Genomic DNA, 24,149 nt, shown 5'->3' with positions numbered 1-24,149 from the left:
CATCATCTTTGGTTGCAAACTTCCAGTTTCCACCAACTTTGACCAAAAACATCTACTTGGACCGAAATCATCATCTTTGGTTGCAAACTTCCAGTTTCCACCAACTTTGACCAAAAACATCTACTTTGACCGAAAACATCAACTTTAGTCGCAAACCTCGAGTTTCCACCAACTTTGACCAAAAACATCAACTTTGACCGAAATCATCATCTTTGGTTGCAAACTTCCAGGTTCCACCAACTTTGACCAAAAACATCTACTTTGACCGAAAACATCAACTTTAGTCGCAAACCTCGAGTTTCCACCAACTTTGACCAAAAACATCAACTTTGACCGAAATCATCATCTTTGGTTGCAAACCTCCAGTTTCCACCAACTTTGACCAAAAACATCAACTTTGACCGAAAACATCAACTTTAGTCGCAAACCTCGAGTTTCCACCAACTTTGACCAAAAACATCTACTTTGACCGAAAACATCATCTTTGGTTGCAAACTTCCAGTTTCCACCAACTTTGACCAAAAACATCAACTTTGACCGAAATCATCATCTTTGGTTGCAAACTTCCAGTTTCCACCAACTTTGACCAAAAACATCTACTTTGACCGAAAACATCAACTTTAGTCGCAAACCTCGAGTTTCCACCAACTTTGACCAAAAACATCAACTTTGACCGAAATCATCATCTTTGGTTGCAAACTTCCAGTTTCCACCAACTTTGACCAAAAACATCTACTTTGACCGAAATCATCATCTTTGGTTGCAAACTTCCAGTTTCCACCAACTTTGACCAAAAACATCTACTTTGACCGAAATCATCAACTTTGGTCGCAAACTTCAAGTTTCCACCAACTTTGACCAAAAACATCTACTTTGACCGAAATCATCATCTTTGGTTGCAAACTTCCAGTTTCCACCAACTTTGACCAAAAACATCTACTTTGACCGAAAACATCAACTTTAGTCGCAAACCTCGAGTTTCCACCAACTTTGACCAAAAACATCAACTTTGACCGAAATCATCATCTTTGGTTGCAAACTTCCAGTTTCCACCAACTTTGACCAAAAACATCTACTTTGACCGAAAACATCAACTTTAGTCGCAAACCTCGAGTTTCCACCAACTTTGACCAAAAACATCAACTTTGACCGAAATCATCATCTTTGGTTGCAAACCTCCAGTTTCCACCAACTTTGACCAAAAACATCAACTTTGACCGAAAACGTCAACTTTAGTCGCAAACCTCGAGTTTCCACCAACTTTGACCAAAAACATCAACTTTGACCGAAATCATCATCTTTGGTTGCAAACTTCCAGTTTCTACCAACTTTGACCAAAAACAGCTACTTTGACCGAAATCATCAACTTTGGTCGCAAACTTCAAGTTTCCACCAACTTTGACCAAAAACAACTACTTTGACCGAAATCATCATCTTTGGTTGCAAACTTCCAGTTTCCACCAACTTTGACCAAAAACATCAACTTTGACCGAAATCATCATCTTTGGTTGCAAACTTCCAGTTTCCACCAACTTTGACCAAAAACATCTACTTTGACCGAAATCATCAACTTTGGTCGCAAACTTCAAGTTTCCACCAACTTTGACCAAAAACATCTACTTGGACCGAAATCATCATCTTTGGTTGCAAACTTCCAGTTTCCACCAACTTTGACCAAAAACATCTACTTTGACCGAAAACATCAACTTTAGTCGCAAACCTCGAGTTTCCACCAACTTTGACCAAAAACATCAACTTTGACCGAAATCATCATCTTTGGTTGCAATTTTCCAGTTTCCACCAACTTTGACCAAAAACATCTACTTTGACCGAAAACATCAACTTTAGTCGCAAACCTCGAGTTTCCACCAACTTTGACCAAAAACATCAACTTTGACCGAAATCATCATCTTTGGTTGCAAACCTCCAGTTTCCACCAACTTTGACCAAAAACATCAACTTTGACCGAAAACATCAACTTTAGTCGCAAACCTCGAGTTTCCACCAACTTTGACCAAAAACATCTACTTTGACCGAAAACATCATCTTTGGTTGCAAACTTCCAGTTTCCACCAACTTTGACCAAAAACATCAACTTTGACCGAAATCATCATCTTTGGTTGCAAACTTCCAGTTTCCACCAACTTTGACCAAAAACATCTACTTTGACCGAAAACATCAACTTTAGTCGCAAACCTCGAGTTTCCACCAACTTTGACCAAAAACATCAACTTTGACCGAAATCATCATCTTTGGTTGCAAACTTCCAGTTTCCACCAACTTTGACCAAAAACATCTACTTTGACCGAAATCATCATCTTTGGTTGCAAACTTCCAGTTTCCACCAACTTTGACCAAAAACATCTACTTTGACCGAAATCATCATCTTTGGTTGCAAACTTCCAGTTTCCACCAACTTTGACCAAAAACATCTACTTTGACCGAAATCATCATCTTTGGTTGCAAACTTCCAGTTTCCACCAGCTTTGACCAAAAACATCTACTTTGACCGAAATCATCATCTTTGGTTGCAAACTTCCAGTTTCCACCAACTTTGACCAAAAACATCAACTTTGACCGAAATTATCATCTTTGGTTGCAAACCTCCAGTTTCCACCAACTTTGACCAAAAACATCAACTTTGACCGAAAACATCAACTTTAGTCGCAAACCTCGAGTTTCCACCAACTTTGACCAAAAACATCTACTTTGACCGAAAACATCATCTTTGGTTGCAAACTTCCAGTTTCCACCAACTTTGACCAAAAACATCTACTTTGACCGAAAACATCAACTTTGGTCGCAAACTTCAAGTTTCCACCAACTTTGACCAAAAACATCAACTTTGACCGAAATCATCATCTTTGGTTGCAAACTTCCAGTTTCCACCAACTTTGACCAAAAACATCAACTTTGACCGAAAACATCAACTTTAGTCGCAACCCTCGAGTTTCCACCAACTTTGACCAAAAACATCAACTTTGACCGAAATCATCATCTTTGGTTGCAAACTTCCAGTTTCTACCAACTTTGACCAAAAACAGCTACTTTGACCGAAATCATCAACTTTGGTCGCAAACTTCAAGTTTCCACCAACTTTGACCAAAAACAACTACTTTGACCGAAATCATCATCTTTGGTTGCAAACTTCCAGTTTCCACCAACTTTGACCAAAAACATCAACTTTGACCGAAATCATCATCTTGGTTGCAAACTTCCAGTTTCCACCAACTTTGACCAAAACATCTACTTTGACCGAAATCATCAACTTTGGTCGCAAACTTCAAGTTTCCACCAACTTTGACCAAAAACATCTACTTTGACCGAAATCATCATCTTTGGTTGCAAACTTCCAGTTTCCACCAACTTTGACCAAAAACATCTACTTTGACCGAAAACATCAACTTTAGTCGCAAACCTCGAGTTTCCACCAACTTTGACCAAAAACATCAACTTTGACCGAAATCATCATCTTTGGTTGCAAACTTCCAGTTTCCACCAACTTTGACCAAAAACATCTACTTTGACCGAAAATATCAACTTTAGTCGCAAACCTCGAGTTTCCACCAACTTTGACCAAAAACATCAACTTTGACCGAAATCATCATCTTTGGTTGCAAACCTCCAGTTTCCACCAACTTTGACCAAAAACATCAACTTTGACCGAAAACATCAACTTTAGTCGCAAACCTCGAGTTTCCACCAACTTTGACCAAAAACATCTACTTTGACCGAAAACATCATCTTTGGTTGCAAACTTCCAGTTTCCACCAACTTTGACCAAAAACATCAACTTTGACCGAAATCATCATCTTTGGTTGCAAACTTCCAGTTTCCACCAACTTTGACCAAAAACATCTACTTTGACCGAAATCATCATCTTTGGTTGCAAACTTCCAGTTTCCACCAACTTTGACCAAAAACATCTACTTTGACCGAAATCATCATCTTTGGTTGCAAACTTCCAGTTTCCACCAACTTTGACCAAAAACATCTACTTTGACCGAAATCATCATCTTTGGTTGCAAACTTCCAGTTTCCACCAACTTTGACCAAAAACATCTACTTTGACCGAAATCATCATCTTTGGTTGCAAACTTCCAGTTTCCACCAACTTTGACCAAAAACAGCTACTTTGACCGAAATCATCAACTTTGGTCGCAAACTTCAAGTTTCCACCAACTTTGACCAAAAACATCTACTTTGACCGAAATCATCATCTTTGGTTGCAAACTTCCAGTTTCCACCAGCTTTGACCAAAAACATCAACTTTGTCCGAAAACATCAACTTTGGTCGCAAACTTCAAGTTTCCACCAACTTTGACCAAAAACATCTACTTTGACCGAAATCATCATCTTTGGTTGCAAACTTCCAGTTTCCACCAACTTTGACCAAAAACATCTACTTTGACCGAAATCATCATCTTTGGTTGCAAACTTCCAGTTTCCACCAACTTTGACCAAAAACATCAACTTTGACCGAAATCATCATCTTTGGTTGCAAACTTCCAGTTTCCACCAACTTTGACCAAAAACAGCTACTTTGACCGAAATCATCAACTTTGGTCGCAAACTTCAAGTTTCCACCAACTTTGACCAAAAACATCTACTTTGACCGAAATCATCATCTTTGGTTGCAAACTTCCAGTTTCCACCAACTTTGACCAAAAACATCTACTTTGACCGAAATCATCATCTTTGGTTGCAAACTTCCAGTTTCCACCAACTTTGACCAAAAACATCTACTTTGACCGAAATCATCATCTTTGGTTGCAAACTTCCAGTTTCCACCAACTTTGACCAAAAACAGCTACTTTGACCGAAATCATCAACTTTGGTCGCAAACTTCGAATTTCCACCAACTTTGACCAAAAACATCTACTTTGACCGAAATCATCATCTTTGGTTGCAAACTTCCAGTTTCCACCAACTTTGACCAAAAACATCAACTTCGACCGAAAACATCAACTTTGGTCGCAAACTTCAAGTTTCCACCAACTTTGACCAAAAACATCTACTTTGACCGAAATCATCATCTTTGGTTGCAAACTTCCAGTTTCCACCAACTTTGACCAAAAACATCTACTTTGACCGAAATCATCATCTTTGGTTGCAAACTTCCAGTTTCCACCAACTTTGACCAAAAACATCTACTTTGACCGAAATCATCATCTTTGGTTGCAAACTTCCAGTTTCCACCAACTTTGACCAAAAACAGCTACTTTGACCGAAATCATCAACTTTGGTCGCAAACTTCAAGTTTCCACCAACTTTGACCAAAAACAGCTACTTTGACCGAAATCATCATCTTTGGTTGCAAACTTCCAGTTTCCACCAACTTTGACCAAAAACATCAACTTTGACCGAAATCATCATCTTTGGTTGCAAACTTCCAGTTTCCACCAACTTTGACCAAAAACCTCAACTTTGACCGAAAACAGAAACTTTAGTCGCAAACCTCGAGTTTCCACCAACTTTGACCAAAAACATCTACTTTGACCGAAATCATCATCTTTGGTTGCAAACTTCCAGTTTCCACCAACTTTGACCAAAAACATCAACTTTGACCGAAATCATCATCTTTGGTTGCAAACTTCCAGTTTCCACCAACTTTGACCAAAAACATCAACTGTAGCAGATAATATCTAATCTGCTATACAGCTAGTATTAAAGTAACAGCTATTACAGAAATCAGACTTTGGGATCGGTATTTAAGAAATAGACAACACAAGTATGCAACCCAAATTTATAATGACCCACATAAAGTAAATGAGTCCAATGCAAGTAGGCTACATACATGTGCTGCGTAAGCATTGGCCACAACCATTGGAAACGTCAACAGGTAGAACCCGGATGATTATTTAATAACACCAAATCAAAAATCAAAACTGATCCGCGCAGCGAAGCCCAAAATTGTTTACGAGGCAAAACATGTCCACGCTATGACAAAAGCGTTTAAGCGCAAGAAAGTAGGTCAACCCGCGAGGCTCCGCCCAAGAACGACAAAGGCGTCAAACTTAAGCATACTTTTAGAATGATATATAATAAAGTACCGGGCCAAAGTAAGACAGACTTAATCTGGACTTGGCATAGAACGTAACCAATCTGTGTCCGTTTATTTCCAGACCATTGAGTAACGTCTCAATGTGTCCAACGTTCGTAAAGTCAGTAAGATATATCCGCGCTTCACTAATTTTCACCAAGTGATGGAACGGGAAGAAAGTCCGATGATAAGATAGGTGACAAAACAGGTAAAGTCAAAGCCTGTTACATGGCGACCGTGATTTCAATCGGCAATCTTCGGATGCGTGAACAGCGAGTGTTTGAAAAAAAGAAAAAAGTGCAGTTATGGCCACGTTAAAAATTAATTCGACGGCTAGCTAAAAAGTGCATCGTGTAATCAACAAATTGACCAGCGAACTAAGCAATATGCATCGAAGTGTTATTTCATTTTTGAAAACTGATCCCAAGTGGAAAATTCTCGTGACCGATGGATGAAAAAAAGAGACAAATATTTGCGCCAAACGTGATATGTGATGATTAACTACGCAAAAATGAAAAGTGGTGCATATTATAAAGAAAACATTAAATGAGTGAAAAGTTGTAAAAAGTAAAGCAAATTAAAATGCAAGTGAAGTGAAAATGCATCCAAAGAAGTAGTTCGAACGAAGATCGATATTTAACGATCATAAAGCACCTAGAGTAATACAACGAACTATACTTGAGATAGGAATTTTAAAGCAAACTCCAATACAATTTTGTATCAAATATTCAAGCAACAAAGTCGTTTATTATAATCCACGAATCGAACAGTGAAAGCATCAGTTATGCTCAGTGTCGGAAAATTATTCGCTTTATAACTGATTAACTACGATGCTAAAGAATCATAACACGAAAGTGATAATAGTTCAGCAAAGTAAAAAAAAAGTGAGAAGAAATTCACAAAAACAGTTCAGTTTCAAGACATAGTGGAAGGCGAGACCACGGATCACAAATGTTGACCGGCGAGATCCCAAGAGACAGGAGTCTCCAACGTGGAAGATATCGAAGAGGAACCTCATGAAAAATGCTTGCGGACAGTAGTCGCATCGTGATGACTAATGGACAGGAGTTCCAACAAAGATGTCAATCGGCAGAAGTACCAACGAAAGAGGCAACATACGCATGAAAATCTTCAAAGTGCACAATGACAGATAAGTAATACGTCAATGATGTCTTAAAATGAACCATGAGAGAAAAAAAAATGGATAACGAACTACCTAACAATCAGGTTAAAGAAAACTTTACCTCGAAAAACTTAAAACCAATATACAAGAAAAGATGAACTCTAACAAAAGAAACAGGAGGAATAGACAGGGATTGATCACCCCACAGTCTGTGAGGCAAATAAAGCTTCAGAAGTCAAAAAAAAAAAATACTTCTTAAAATGATAAACGGCCAAAACAAAGAATAAACTCGAGATAGTGGTATATAACCACAATTATAATAAAGCGCTAGGAATCACCGATATTCCATTACATAAAAATGCGAAGTCAAGCCAAACACTAGAGTTTGCGCTGCATCAAGTATGCCTAATCGCGAGGAAATATAACAGAAACAAGCTAGCTCTATCAACAAATGATAGCATATTCAAGTATTATTCCCTGCAGACAATCAAAGAAATAGCAAATAAAGCTATATCCGATAGTGAAATTGTCGTATATACTCCGCCCAGGTGGATAGAATCGCAGGATGAAAGGCTAAGAATAATCTCGGATTATCATGTGACCCCTTCGGGAGGACACATAGGCCAATATCGATTGTATAGCAAATTAAAAGAAAAATATAACTGGAAGCATATGAAGACGGATATCCGCAAATTCATACAAAAATGTCAAGCATGCATAACGAATAAAACGACAAGACATACGAAAGAAGAAACAGTTGTGACGACAACTCCTTCAAAACCATTTGACGTAATAGCAATAGATACAGTAGGACCACTACCTAAAACAAATAATAACAATAGATACGCTGTAACAATTCAGTGTGAACTAACCAAGTATATATTAATAATACCCATTTACAACAAAGAAGCTAACACAATAGCAAAAGCATTGGTAGAAAACTTCATACTAACATTTGGAAATTTTGTAGAACTAAAATCAGATCAAGGTTTGGAATACAACAACGAAGTGTTGAGGAAAATTTCCGAAATTCTCAAAATTAAACAATCATTTGCTACAGCATATCACCCACAAACAATAGGAGCGTTAGAAAGAAATCATAGAAGCCTAAACGAATATCTAAGGAGTTACACTAATGAACACCACGATGATTGGGATCAATGGACAAAATTCTATGAATTTGTTTACAATACCACAATGCACACAGCTACAGGATATACACCTTACGAACTAGTTTTCGGAAGACAAGCTAATTTACCACAAGATATATACAAAACAAAAATAGATCCAGTCTACAATATAGAACAATACTATAACGAAATGAAATTCAAATTACAGAAATCCAACGAAACAGCTAGAAATAACTTAATTAAATCAAAATTCAGGACACAAAGCGTACTAAACCAAAATATTAACCCTAGTAATGTTAAATTAGGAGACCAAGTATACCTTACAAACGAAAACAGAAGAAAGTTAGACCCAGTATACATTGGACCATTCACAATTATAGACATCAATGACACAAACTGCGTTATCAGACATAACATAACAGACAAAGAAACAACAGTACATAAAAACAGAATAAAAACGCAACTGTAAAGAATAATGTCATTCTTTTCAAGTCATAACATTATTCTCCTAAAGAGGGGAGGTGTAGCAGATAATATATAATCTGCTATACAGCTAGTATTAAAGTAACAGCTATTACAGAAATCAGACTTTGGGATCGGTATTTAAGAAATAGACAACACAAGTATGCAACCCAAATTTATAATGACCCACATAAAGTAAATGAGTCCAATGCAAGTAGGCTACATACATGTGCTGCGTAAGCATTGGCCACAACCATTGGAAACGTCAACAGGTAGAACCCGGATGATTATTTAATAACACCAAATCAAAAATCAAAACTGATCCGCGCAGCGAAGCCCAAAATTGTTTACGAGGCAAAACATGTCCACGCTATGACAAAAGCGTTTAAGCGCAAGAAAGTAGGTCAACCCGCGAGGCTCCGCCCAAGAACGACAAAGGCGTCAAACTTAAGCATACTTTTAGAATGATATATAATAAAGTACCGGGCCAAAGTAAGACAGACTTAATCTGGACTTGGCATAGAACGTAACCAATCTGTGTCCGTTTATTTCCAGACCATTGAGTAACGTCTCAATGTGTCCAACGTTCGTAAAGTCAGTAAGATATATCCGCGCTTCACTAATTTCCACCAAGTGATGGAACGGGAAGAAAGTCCGATGATAAGATAGGTGACAAAACAGGTAAAGTCAAAGCCTGTTACATGGCGACCGTGATTTCAATCGGCAATCTTCGGATGCGTGAACAGCGAGTGTTTGAAAAAAAGAAAAAAGTGCAGTTATGGCCACGTTAAAAATTAATTCGACGGCTAGCTAAAAAGTGCATCGTGTAATCAACAAATTGACCAGCGAACTAAGCAATATGCATCGAAGTGTTATTTCATTTTTGAAAACTGATCCCAAGTGGAAAATTCTCGTGACCGATGGATGAAAAAAAGAGACAAATATTTGCGCCAAACGTGATATGTGATGATTAACTACGCAAAAATGAAAAGTGGTGCATATTATAAAGAAAACATTAAATGAGTGAAAAGTTGTAAAAAGTAAAGCAAATTAAAATGCAAGTGAAGTGAAAATGCATCCAAAGAAGTAGTTCGAACGAAGATCGATATTTAACGATCATAAAGCACCTAGAGTAATACAACGAACTATACTTGAGATAGGAATTTTAAAGCAAACTCCAATACAATTTTGTATCAAATATTCAAGCAACAAAGTCGTTTATTATAATCCACGAATCGAACAGTGAAAGCATCAGTTATGCTCAGTGTCGGAAAATTATTCGCTTTATAACTGATTAACTACGATGCTAAAGAATCATAACACGAAAGTGATAATAGTTCAGCAAAGTAAAAAAAAAGTGAGAAGAAATTCACAAAAACAGTTCAGTTTCAAGACATAGTGGAAGGCGAGACCACGGATCACAAATGTTGACCGGCGAGATCCCAAGAGACAGGAGTCTCCAACGTGGAAGATATCGAAGAGGAACCTCATGAAAAATGCTTGCGGACAGTAGTCGCATCGTGATGACTAATGGACAGGAGTTCCAACAAAGATGTCAATCGGCAGAAGTACCAACGAAAGAGGCAACATACGCATGAAAATCTTCAAAGTGCACAATGACAGATAAGTAATACGTCAATGATGTCTTAAAATGAACCATGAGAGAAAAAAAAATGGATAACGAACTACCTAACAATCAGGTTAAAGAAAACTTTACCTCGAAAAACTTAAAACCAATATACAAGAAAAGATGAACTCTAACAAAAGAAACAGGAGGAATAGACAGGGATTGATCACCCCACAGTCTGTGAGGCAAATAAAGCTTCAGAAGTCAAAAAAAAAAAAATACTTCTTAAAATGATAAACGGCCAAAACAAAGAATAAACTCGAGATAGTGGTATATAACCACAATTATAATAAAGCGCTAGGAATCACCGATATTCCATTACATAAAAATGCGAAGTCAAGCCAAACACTAGAGTTTGCGCTGCATCAAGTATGCCTAATCGCGAAGAAATATAACAGAAACAAGCTAGCTCTATCAACAAATGATAGCATATTCAAGTATTATTCCCTGCAGACAATCAAAGAAATAGCAAATAAAGCTATATCCGATAGTGAAATTGTCGTATATACTCCGCCCAGGTGGATAGAATCGCAGGATGAAAGGCTAAGAATAATCTCGGATTATCATGTGACCCCTTCGGGAGGACACATAGGCCAATATCGATTGTATAGCAAATTAAAAGAAAAATATAACTGGAAGCATATGAAGACAGATATCCGCAAATTCATACAAAAATGTCAAGCATGCATAACGAATAAAACGACAAGACATACGAAAGAAGAAACAGTTGTGACGACAACTCCTTCAAAACCATTTGACGTAATAGCAATAGATACAGTAGGACCACTACCTAAAACAAATAATAACAATAGATACGCTGTAACAATTCAGTGTGAACTAACCAAGTATATATTAATAATACCCATTTACAACAAAGAAGCTAACACAATAGCAAAAGCATTGGTAGAAAACTTCATACTAACATTTGGAAATTTTGTAGAACTAAAATCAGATCAAGGTTTGGAATACAACAACGAAGTGTTGAGGAAAATTTCCGAAATTCTCAAAATTAAACAATCATTTGCTACAGCATATCACCCACAAACAATAGGAGCGTTAGAAAGAAATCATAGAAGCCTAAACGAATATCTAAGGAGTTACACTAATGAACACCACGATGATTGGGATCAATGGACAAAATTCTATGAATTTGTTTACAATACCACAATGCACACAGCTACAGGATATACACCTTACGAACTAGTTTTCGGAAGACAAGCTAATTTACCACAAGATATATACAAAACAAAAATAGATCCAGTCTACAATATAGAACAATACTATAACGAAATGAAATTCAAATTACAGAAATCCAACGAAACAGCTAGAAATAACTTAATTAAATCAAAATTCAGGACACAAAGCGTACTAAACCAAAATATTAACCCTAGTAATGTTAAATTAGGAGACCAAGTATACCTTACAAACGAAAACAGAAGAAAGTTAGACCCAGTATACATTGGACCATTCACAATTATAGACATCAATGACACAAACTGCGTTATCAGACATAACATAACAGACAAAGAAACAACAGTACATAAAAACAGAATAAAAACGCAACTGTAAAGAATAATGTCATTCTTTTCAAGTCATAACATTATTCTCCTAAAGAGGGGAGGTGTAGCAGATAATATATAATCTGCTATACAGCTAGTATTAAAGTAACAGCTATTACAGAAATCAGACTTTGGGATCGGTATTTAAGAAATAGACAACACAAGTATGCAACCCAAATTTATAATGACCCACATAAAGTAAATGAGTCCAATGCAAGTAGGCTACATACATGTGCTGCGTAAGCATTGGCCACAACCATTGGAAACGTCAACAGGTAGAACCCGGATGATTATTTAATAACACCAAATCAAAAATCAAAACTGACCCGCGCAGCGAAGCCCAAAATTGTTTACGAGGCAAAACATGTCCACGCTATGACAAAAGCGTTTAAGCGCAAGAAAGTAGGTCAACCCGCGAGGCTCCGCCCAAGAACGACAAAGGCGTCAAACTTAAGCATACTTTTAGAATGATATATAATAAAGTACCGGGCCAAAGTAAGACAGACTTAATCTGGACTTGGCATAGAACGTAACCAATCTGTGTCCGTTTATTTCCAGACCATTGAGTAACGTCTCAATGTGTCCAACGTTCGTAAAGTCAGTAAGATATATCCGCGCTTCACTAATTTTCACCAAGTGATGGAACGGGAAGAAAGTCCGATGATAAGATAGGTGACAAAACAGGTAAAGTCAAAGCCTGTTACATGGCGACCGTGATTTCAATCGGCAATCTTCGGATGCGTGAACAGCGAGTGTTTGAAAAAAAGAAAAAAGTGCAGTTATGGCCACGTTAAAAATTAATTCGACGGCTAGCTAAAAAGTGCATCGTGTAATCAACAAATTGACCAGCGAACTAAGCAATATGCATCGAAGTGTTATTTCATTTTTGAAAACTGATCCCAAGTGGAAAATTCTCGTGACCGATGGATGAAAAAAAGAGACAAATATTTGCGCCAAACGTGATATGTGATGATTAACTACGCAAAAATGAAAAGTGGTGCATATTATAAAGAAAACATTAAATGAGTGAAAAGTTGTAAAAAGTAAAGCAAATTAAAATGCAAGTGAAGTGAAAATGCATCCAAAGAAGTAGTTCGAACGAAGATCGATATTTAACGATCATAAAGCACCTAGAGTAATACAACGAACTATACTTGAGATAGGAATTTTAAAGCAAACTCCAATACAATTTTGTATCAAATATTCAAGCAACAAAGTCGTTTATTATAATCCACGAATCGAACAGTGAAAGCATCAGTTATGCTCAGTGTCGGAAAATTATTCGCTTTATAACTGATTAACTACGATGCTAAAGAATCATAACACGAAAGTGATAATAGTTCAGCAAAGTAAAAAAACAAAAGTGAGAAGAAATTCACAAAAACAGTTCAGTTTCAAGACATAGTGGAAGGCGAGACCACGGATCACAAATGTTGACCGGCGGGATCCCAAGAGACAGGAGTCTCCAACGTGGAAGATATCGAAGAGGAACCTCATGAAAAATGCTTGCGGACAGTAGTCGCATCGTGATGACTAATGGACAGGAGTTCCAACAAAGATGTCAATCGGCAGAAGTACCAACGAAAGAGGCAACATACGCATGAAAATCTTCAAAGTGCACAATGACAGATAAGTAATACGTCAATGATGTCTTAAAATGAACCATGAGAGAAAAAAAAATGGATAACGAACTACCTAACAATCAGGTTAAAGAAAACTTTACCTCGAAAAACTTAAAACCAATATACAAGAAAAGATGAACTCTAACAAAAGAAACAGGAGGAATAGACAGGGATTGATCACCCCACAGTCTGTGAGGCAAATAAAGCTTCAGAAGTCAAAAAAAAAAAATACTTCTTAAAATGATAAACGGCCAAAACAAAGAATAAACTCGAGATAGTGGTATATAACCACAATTATAATAAAGCGCTAGGAATCACCGATATTCCATTACATAAAAATGCGAAGTCAAGCCAAACACTAGAGTTTGCGCTGCATCAAGTATGCCTAATCGCGAAGAAATATAACAGAAACAAGCTAGCTCTATCAACAAATGATAGCATATTCAAGTATTATTCCCTGCAGACAATCAAAGAAATAGCAAATAAAGCTATATCCGATAGTGAAATTGTCGTATATACTCCGCCCAGGTGGATAGAATCGCAGGATGAAAGGCTAAGAATAATCTCGGATTATCATGTGACCCCTTCGGGAGGACACATAGGCCAATATCGATTGTATAGCAAATTAAAAGAAAAATATAACTGGAAGCATATGAAGACAGATATCCGCAAATTCATACAAAAATGTCAAGCATGCATAACGAATAAAACGACAAGACATACGAAAGAAGAAACAGTTGTGACGACAACTCCTTCAAAACCATTTGACGTAATAGCAATAGATACAGTAGGACCACTACCTAAAACAAATAATAACAATAGATACGCTGTAACAATTCAGTGTGAACTAACCAAGTATATATTAATAATACCCATTTACAACAAAGAAGCTAACACAATAGCAAAAGCATTGGTAGAAAACTTCATACTAACATTTGGAAATTTTGTAGAACTAAAATCAGATCAAGGTTTGGAATACAACAACGAAGTGTTGAGGAAAATTTCCGAAATTCTCAAAATTAAACAATCATTTGCTACAGCATATCACCCACAAACAATAGGAGCGTTAGAAAGAAATCATAGAAGCCTAAACGAATATCTAAGGAGTTACACTAATGAACACCACGATGATTGGGATCAATGGACAAAATTCTATGAATTTGTTTACAATACCACAATGCACACAGCTACAGGATATACACCTTACGAACTAGTTTTCGGAAGACAAGCTAATTTACCACAAGATATATACAAAACAAAAATAGATCCAGTCTACAATATAGAACAATACTATAACGAAATGAAATTCAAATTACAGAAATCCAACGAAACAGCTAGAAATAACTTAATTAAATCAAAATTCAGGACACAAAGCGTACTAAACCAAAATATTAACCCTAGTAATGTTAAATTAGGAGACCAAGTATACCTTACAAACGAAAACAGAAGAAAGTTAGACCCAGTATACATTGGACCATTCACAATTATAGACATCAATGACACAAACTGCGTTATCAGACATAACATAACAGACAAAGAAACAACAGTACATAAAAACAGAATAAAAACGCAACTGTAAAGAATAATGTCATTCTTTTCAAGTCATAACATTATTCTCCTAAAGAGGGGAGGTGTAGCAGATAATATATAATCTGCTATACAGCTAGTATTAAAGTAACAGCTATTACAGAAATCAGACTTTGGGATCGGTATTTAAGAAATAGACAACACAAGTATGCAACCCAAATTTATAATGACCCACATAAAGTAAATGAGTCCAATGCAAGTAGGCTACATACATGTGCTGCGTAAGCATTGGCCACAACCATTGGAAACGTCAACAGGTAGAACCCGGATGATTATTTAATAACACCAAATCAAAAATCAAAACTGATCCGCGCAGCGAAGCCCAAAATTGTTTACGAGGCAAAACATGTCCACGCTATGACAAAAGCGTTTAAGCGCAAGAAAGTAGGTCAACCCGCGAGGCTCCGCCCAAGAACGACAAAGGCGTCAAACTTAAGCATACTTTTAGAATGATATATAATAAAGTACCGGGCCAAAGTAAGACAGACTTAATCTGGACTTGGCATAGAACGTAACCAATCTGTGTCCGTTTATTTCCAGACCATTGAGTAACGTCTCAATGTGTCCAACGTTCGTAAAGTCAGTAAGATATATCCGCGCTTCACTAATTTTCACCAAGTGATGGAACGGGAAGAAAGTCCGATGATAAGATAGGTGACAAAACAGGTAAAGTCAAAGCCTGTTACATGGCGACCGTGATTTCAATCGGCAATCTTCGGATGCGTGAACAGCGAGTGTTTGAAAAAAAGAAAAAAGTGCAGTTATGGCCACGTTAAAAATTAATTCGACGGCTAGCTAAAAAGTGCATCGTGTAATCAACAAATTGACCAGCGAACTAAGCAATATGCATCGAAGTGTTATTTTATTTTTGAAAACTGATCCCAAGTGGAAAATTCTCGTGACCGATGGATGAAAAAAAGAGACAAATATTTGCGCCAAACGTGATATGTGATGATTAACTACGCAAAAATGAAAAGTGGTGCATATTATAAAGAAAACATTAAATGAGTGAAAAGTTGTAAAAAGTAAAGCAAATTAAAATGCAAGTGAAGTGAAAATGCATCCAAAGAAGTAGTTCGAACGAAGATCGATATTTAACGATCATAAAGCACCTAGAGTAATACAACGAACTATACTTGAGATAGGAATTTTAAAGCAAACTCCAATACAATTTTGTATCAAATATTCAAGCAACAAAGTCGTTTATTATAATCCACGAATCGAACAGTGAAAGCATCAGTTATGCTCAGTGTCGGAAAATTATTCGCTTTATAACTGATTAACTACGATGCTAAAGAATCATAACACGAAAGTGATAATAGTTCAGCAAAGTAAAAAAAAAGTGAGAAGAAATTCACAAAAACAGTTCAGTTTCAAGACATAGTGGAAGGCGAGACCACGGATCACAAATGTTGACCGGCGAGATCCCAAGAGACAGGAGTCTCCAACGTGGAAGATATCGAAGAGGAACCTCATGAAAAATGCTTGCGGACAGTAGTCGCATCGTGATGACTAATGGACAGGAGTTCCAACAAAGATGTCAATCGGCAGAAGTACCAACGAAAGAGGCAACATACGCATGAAAATCTTCAAAGTGCACAATGACAGATAAGTAATACGTCAATGATGTCTTAAAATGAACCATGAGAGAAAAAAAAAATGGATAACGAACTACCTAACAATCAGGTTAAAGAAAACTTTACCTCGAAAAACTTAAAACCAATATACAAGAAAAGATGAACTCTAACAAAAGAAACAGGAGGAATAGACAGGGATTGATCACCCCACAGTCTGTGAGGCAAATAAAGCTTCAGAAGTCAAAAAAAAAATACTTCTTAAAATGATAAACGGCCAAAACAAAGAATAAACTCGAGATAGTGGTATATAACCACAATTATAATAAAGCGCTAGGAATCACCGATATTCCATTACATAAAAATGCGAAGTCAAGCCAAACACTAGAGTTTGCGCTGCATCAAGTATGCCTAATCGCGAAGAAATATAACAGAAACAAGCTAGCTCTATCAACAAATGATAGCATATTCAAGTATTATTCCCTGCAGACAATCAAAGAAATAGCAAATAAAGCTATATCCGATAGTGAAATTGTCGTATATACTCCGCCCAGGTGGATAGAATCGCAGGATGAAAGGCTAAGAATAATCTCGGATTATCATGTGACCCCTTCGGGAGGACACATAGGCCAATATCGATTGTATAGCAAATTAAAAGAAAAATATAACTGGAAGCATATGAAGACAGATATCCGCAAATTCATACAAAAATGTCAAGCATGCATAACGAATAAAACGATAAGACATACGAAAGAAGAAACAGTTGTGACGACAACTCCTTCAAAACCATTTGACGTAATAGCAATAGATACAGTAGGACCACTACCTAAAACAAATAATAACAATAGATACGCTGTAACAATTCAGTGTGAACTAACCAAGTATATATTAATAATACCCATTTACAACAAAGAAGCTAACACAATAGCAAAAGCATTGGTAGAAAACTTCATACTAACATTTGGAAATTTTGTAGAACTAAAATCAGATCAAGGTTTGGAATACAACAACGAAGTGTTGAGGAAAATTTCCGAAATTCTCAAAATTAAACAATCATTTGCTACAGCATATCACCCACAAACAATAGGAGCGTTAGAAAGAAATCATAGAAGCCTAAACGAATATCTAAGGAGTTACACTAATGAACACCACGATGATTGGGATCAATGGACAAAATTCTATGAATTTGTTTACAATACCACAATGCACACAGCTACAGGATATACACCTTACGAACTAGTTTTCGGAAGACAAGCTAATTTACCACAAGATATATACAAAACAAAAATAGATCCAGTCTACAATATAGAACAATACTATAACGAAATGAAATTCAAATTACAGAAATCCAACGAAACAGCTAGAAATAACTTAATTAAATCAAAATTCAGGACACAAAGCGTACTAAACCAAAATATTAACCCTAGTAATGTTAAATTAGGAGACCAAGTATACCTTACAAACGAAAACAGAAGAAAGTTAGACCCAGTATACATTGGACCATTCACAATTATAGACATCAATGACACAAACTGCGTTATCAGACATAACATAACAGACAAAGAAACAACAGTACATAAAAACAGAATAAAAACGCAACTGTAAAGAATAATGTCATTCTTTTCAAGTCATAACATTATTCTCCTAAAGAGGGGAGGTGTAGCAGATAATATCTAATCTGCTATACAGCTAGTATTAAAGTAACAGCTATTACAGAAATCAGACTTTGAGATCGGTATTTAAGAAATAGACAACACAAGTATGCAACCCAAATTTATAATGACCCACATAAAGTAAATGAGTCCAATGCAAGTAGGCTACATACATGTGCTGCGTAAGCATTGGCCACAACCATTGGAAACGTCAACAGGTAGAACCCGGATGATTATTTAATAACACCAAATCAAAAATCAAAACTGACCCGCGCAGCGAAGCCCAAAATTGTTTACGAGGCAAAACATGTCCACGCTATGACAAAAGCGTTTAAGCGCAAGAAAGTAGGTCAACCCGCGAGGCTCCGCCCAAGAACGACAAAGGCGTCAAACTTAAGCATACTTTTAGAATGATATATAATAAAGTACCGGGCCAAAGTAAGACAGACTTAATCTGGACTTGGCATAGAACGTAACCAATCTGTGTCCGTTTATTTCCAGACCATTGAGTAACGTCTCAATGTGTCCAACGTTCGTAAAGTCAGTAAGATATATCCGCGCTTCACTAATTTTCACCAAGTGATGGAACGGGAAGAAAGTCCGATGATAAGATAGGTGACAAAACAGGTAAAGTCAAAGCCTGTTACACAACTTTGACCGAAATCATCATCTTTGGTTGCAAACTTCCAGTTTCCACCAACTTTGACCAAAAACATCTACTTTGACCGAAATCATCATCTTTGGTTGCAAACTTCCAGTTTCCACCAACTTTGACCAAAAACATCTACTTTGACCGAAATCATCATCTTTGGTTGCAAACTTCCAGTTTCCACCAACTTTGACCAAAAACATCAACTTTGACCGAAATCATCATCTTTGGTTGCAAACTTCCAATTTCCACCAACTTTGACCAAAAACAGCTACTTTGACCGAAATCATCAACTTTGGTCGCAAACTTCAAGTTTCCACCAACTTTGACCAAAAACATTTACTTTGACCGAAATCATCATCTTTGGTTGCAAACTTCCAGTTTCCACCAACTTTGACCAAAAACATCAACTTTGACCGAAATCATCATCTTTGGTTGCAAACTTCCAGTTTCCACAAACTTTGACCAAAAACATCAACTTTTACCGAAATCATCATCTTTGGTTGCAAACTTCCAGTTTCCACCAACTTTGACCAAAAACTTCTACTTTGACCGAAATCATCATCTTTGGTTGCAAACTTCCAGTTTCCACCAACTTTGACCAAAAACATCTACTTTGACCGAAATCATCATATTTGGTTGCAAACTTATAGTTTCCACCAACTTTGACCAAAACCAGCTACTTTGACCGAAATCATCAACTTTGGTCGCAAACTTAAAGTTTCCACCAACTTTGACCAAAAACATCTACTTTGACCAAAAACATCAACTTTTTTCGCAAACTTCCAGTTTCCACCAACTTTCACCAAAAACATCAACTTTGACCGAAATCATCATCGTTGGTTGCAAACTTCCAGTTTCCACCAACTTTGACCAAAAACATCAACTTTGACCGAAATCATCATCTTTGGTTGCAAACTTCCAGTTTCCACCAACTTTGACCAAAAACATCAACTTTGACCGAAATCATCATCTTTGGTTACAAACTTCCAGTTTCCACCAACTATGACCAAAAACATCAACTTTGACCGAAATCATCATCTTTGGTTGCAAACTTCCAGTTTCCACCAACTTTGACCATAAACATCTACTTTGACCGAAAACATCAACTTTGGTCGCAAACCTCGAGTTTCCTCCAACTTTGACCAAAAACATCAACTTTGACCGAAATCATCATCTTTGGTTGGAAACTTCCAGTTTCCACCAACTTTGACCAAAAACATCAACTTTGACCGAAATCATCATTTTTGGTTGCAAACTTTCAGTTTCCACCAACTTTGACCAAAAACTTCTTCTATGACCGAAATCATCATCTTTGGTTGCAAACTTCCAGTTTGCACCAACTTTGACCAAAAACATCTACTTTGACCGAAATCATCATCTTTGGTTGCAAACTTCAAGTTTCCACCAACTTTGACCAAAAACAGCTACTTTGACCGAAATCATCATCTTTGGTTGCAAACTTCCAGTTTCCACCAACTTTGACCAAAAACATCAACTTTGACCGAAATCATCATCTTTGGTCGCAAACCTCGAGTTTCCACCAACTTTGACCAAAAACATCAACTTTGACCGAAATCATCATCTTTAGTTGCAAACTTCCAGTTTACAGAAACTTTGACCAAAAACATCTACTTTGACCGAAATCATCATCTTTGGTCGCAAACTTCCAGTTTCTACCAACTTTGAACAAACACGTCTTTTTTGATCGAAATCATCATCTTTGGTTGCAAACTTCCAGTTTCCACCAACTTTGACCAAAAACATCAACTTTGACCGAAATCATCATCTTTGGTCGCAAACCTCGAGTTTCCACCAACTTTGACCAAAAACATCAACTTTGACCGAAATCATCATCTTTAGTTGCAAACTTCCAGTTTACAGAAACTTTGACCAAAAACATCTACTTTGACCGAAATCATCATCTTTGGTCGCAAACTTCCAGTTTCCACCAACTTTGACCAAAAACATCTACTTTGACCGAAATCATCATCTTTGGTCGCAAACTTCCAGTTTCCACCAACTTTGACCAAAAACATCTACTTTGACCGAAATCATCATCTTTGGTTGCAAACTTCCAGTTTCCACCAACCTTGACCAAACACATCTACTTTGACCGAAATCATCATCTTTGGTTGCAAACTTCCAGTTTCCACCAACTTTGACCAAAAACTTCTACTTTGACCGAAATCATCATCTTTGGTTGCAAACTTCCAGTTTCCACCAACTTTGACCAAAAACATCAACTTTGACCGAAAACATCAACTTTGGTCGCAAACCTCGAGTTTCCACCAACTTTGACCAAAAAAATCTACTTTGACCGAAAACATCATCTTTGGTTGCAAACTTCCAGTTTCCACCAACTTTGACCGAAAACATCAACTTTGACCGAAAACATCAACTTTGGTTGCAAACCTCGAGTTTCCACCAACTTTGACCAAAAACATCAACTTTGACCGAAATCATCATCTTTGGTTGGAAACTTCCAGTTTCCACCAACTTTGACCGAAAACATCAACTTTGACCGAAAACATCAACTTTGGTTGCAAACTTCCAGTTTCCACCAACTTTGACCGAAAACATCAACTTTGACCGAAAACATCAACTTTGACCGAAATCATCAACTTTGGTCGCAAACCTCGAGTTTCCACCAACTTTGACCGAAAACATCAACTTTGACCGAAATCATCATCTTTGGTCGCAAACTTCAAGTTTCCACCAACTTTGACCAAAAACATCTACTTTGACCGAAATCATCATCTTTGGTTGCAAACATCCAGTTTCCACCAACTTTGACCAAAAACATCAACTTTGACCGAAAACATCTTTGGTTGCAAACTTCCAGTTTCCACCAACTTTGACCAAAAACATCTACTTTGACCGAAATCATCATCTTTGGTTGCAAACTTCCAGTTTCCACCAACTTTGACCGAAAACATCAACTTTGACCGAAAACATCAACTTTGGTCGCAAACCTCGAGTTTCCACCAACTTTGACCGAAAACATCAACTTTGACCGAAATCATCAACTTTGGTCGCAAACTTCAACTTTCCACCAACTTTGACCGAAAACATCAACTTTGGTCGCAAACCTCGAGTTTCCACCAACTTTGACCAAAAATATCTACTTTGACTGAAATCATCAACTTTGGTCGCAAACTTCCAGTTTCCATCAAACTTTGATCAAAAACATCAACTTTGACCGAAATCATCATCTTTGGTTGCAAACTTCCAGTTTCCACGAACTTTGACCGAAAACATCAACGTTGACCGAAAACATCAACTTTGGTCGCAAACCTCGAGTTTCCATCAACTTTGACCGAAAACATCAACTTTGACCGAAATCATCATCTTTGGTCGCAAACTTCAAGTTTCCACCAACTTTGACCAAAAACATCTACTTTGACCGAAATCAACATCTTTGATTGCAAACTTCCAGTTTCCACCAACTTTGACCGAAAACATCAACTTTGACCGAAAACATCATCTTTGGTTGCAAACTTCCAGTTTCCACCAACTTTGACCAAAAAAATCTACTTTGACCGAAAACATCATCTTTGGTTGCAAACTTCCAGTTTCCACCAACTTTGACCAAAAACATCAACTTTGACCGAAATCATCATCTTTGGTTCAAACTTCAAGTTTCCACCAACTTTGAAAAAAAACATCAACTTTGACCGAAATCATCATCTTTGGTTGCAAACTTCCAGTTTCCACCAACTTTGACTGAAAACATCAATTTTGACCGAAAACATCAACTTTGGTCGCAAACCTCGAGTTTCCACCAACTTTGACCAAAAACATCAACTATGACCGAAATCATCATCTTTGGTCGCAAACTTCAAGTTTCCACCAACTTTGACCGAAAACATCAACTTTGACCGAAAACATCAACTTTGGTCGCAAACCTCGAGTTTCCACCAACTTTGACCAAAAACATCAACTTTGACCGAAATCATCATCTTTGGTTGCAAACTTCCAGTTTCCACCAACTTTGACCGAAAACATCAACTTTGACCGAAAACATCAATTTTGGTCGCAAACCTCGAGTTTCCACCAACTTTGACCAAAAACATCTACTTTGACCGAAATCATCATCTTTGGTTGCAAACTTCCAGTTTCCACCAACTTTGACCAAAAAAATCAACTTTGACCGAAATCATCATCTTTGGTTGCAAACTTCCAGTTTCCACCAACTTTGACCAAAAACATCAACTTTGACCGAAATCATCATCTTTGGTTGCAAACTTCCAGTTTCCACCAACTTTGACCAAAAACATCTACTTTGACCGAAATCATCATCTTTGGTTGCAAACTTCCAGTTTCCACCAACTTTGACCAAAAACATCAACTTTGACCGAAATCATCATCTTTGGTTGCAAACTTCCAGTTTCCACCAACTTGACCAAAAACATCTACTTTGACCCGAAATCATTCATCTTTGGTCGCAAACTTCAAGTTTCCACCAACTTTGACCAAAACATCAACTTTGGACCGAAATCATCATCTTTGGTTGCAAACTTCCAGTTTCCACCAACTTTGACCAAAAACATCAACTTTGACCGAAAACATCAACTTTGGTCGCAAACCTCGGGTTTCCACCAACTTTGACCAAAAACATCTACTTTGACCGAAATCATCATCTTTGGTCGCAAACTTCAAGTTTCCACCAACTTTGACCAAAAACAATCAACTTTGACCGAAATCATCATCTTTGGTTGCAAACTTCCAGTTTCACCAACTTTGACCAAAAACATCAACTTTGACCGAAATCATCATCTTTGGTTGCAAAACTTCCAGTTTCCACCAACTTTGACCAAAAACATCAACTTTGACCGAAATCATCATCTTTGGTTGCAAACTTCCAGTTTCCACAACTTTGACCAAAAACATCTACTTTGACCGAAATCATCATCTTTGGTTGCAAACTTCCAGTTTCCACCAACTTTGACCAAACACAGCTACTTTGACCGAAATCATCAACTTTGGTCGCAAACTTAAAGTTTCCACCAACTTTGACTAAAAACATCTACTTTGACCGAAATCATCATCTTTGGTTGCAAACTTCCAGTTTCCCACCAACTTTGACCAAAAACATCAACTTTGACCGAAATCATCATC

General features: G+C 37.1%; 1 long non-coding RNA gene across 3 annotated transcripts; it reads right to left on the bottom strand.

Moving 5' to 3' along the window:
- Positions 1–900: 900 nt before the first annotated feature.
- LOC125774277 (uncharacterized) lies at positions 901–24,042 on the bottom strand. Of its 3 annotated transcripts, XR_007420740.1 has the most exons (8): positions 24,026–24,042; positions 23,517–23,617; positions 22,869–23,194; positions 21,936–22,003; positions 20,968–21,443; positions 19,774–20,151; positions 2,129–5,420; positions 901–1,176 (listed from the first exon to the last, which is right to left on the bottom strand). It is a non-coding gene; the product is annotated as an uncharacterized LOC125774277 (long non-coding RNA). The 3 variants fall into 3 exon arrangements; XR_007420739.1 differs by lacking the exons at positions 21,936–22,003; positions 23,517–23,617; positions 24,026–24,042 and having other exon boundaries at positions 20,968–21,307; positions 22,937–23,433; XR_007420741.1 differs by lacking the exons at positions 21,936–22,003; positions 23,517–23,617; positions 24,026–24,042 and having other exon boundaries at positions 20,968–21,307; positions 23,073–23,433.
- Between the last annotated feature and the right edge of the window lie 107 nt (positions 24,043–24,149).

The sequence above is a fragment of the Anopheles funestus genome, unplaced genomic scaffold (assembly GCF_943734845.2).
Source record: "Anopheles funestus unplaced genomic scaffold, idAnoFuneDA-416_04 scaffold_301_ctg1, whole genome shotgun sequence".
Classification (NCBI taxonomy): Eukaryota; Metazoa; Arthropoda; class Insecta; order Diptera; family Culicidae; genus Anopheles; species Anopheles funestus.
The sequence above is the reverse complement of the archived record's forward strand: the minus strand, read 5'-3'. Positions and strand labels throughout refer to the sequence as shown.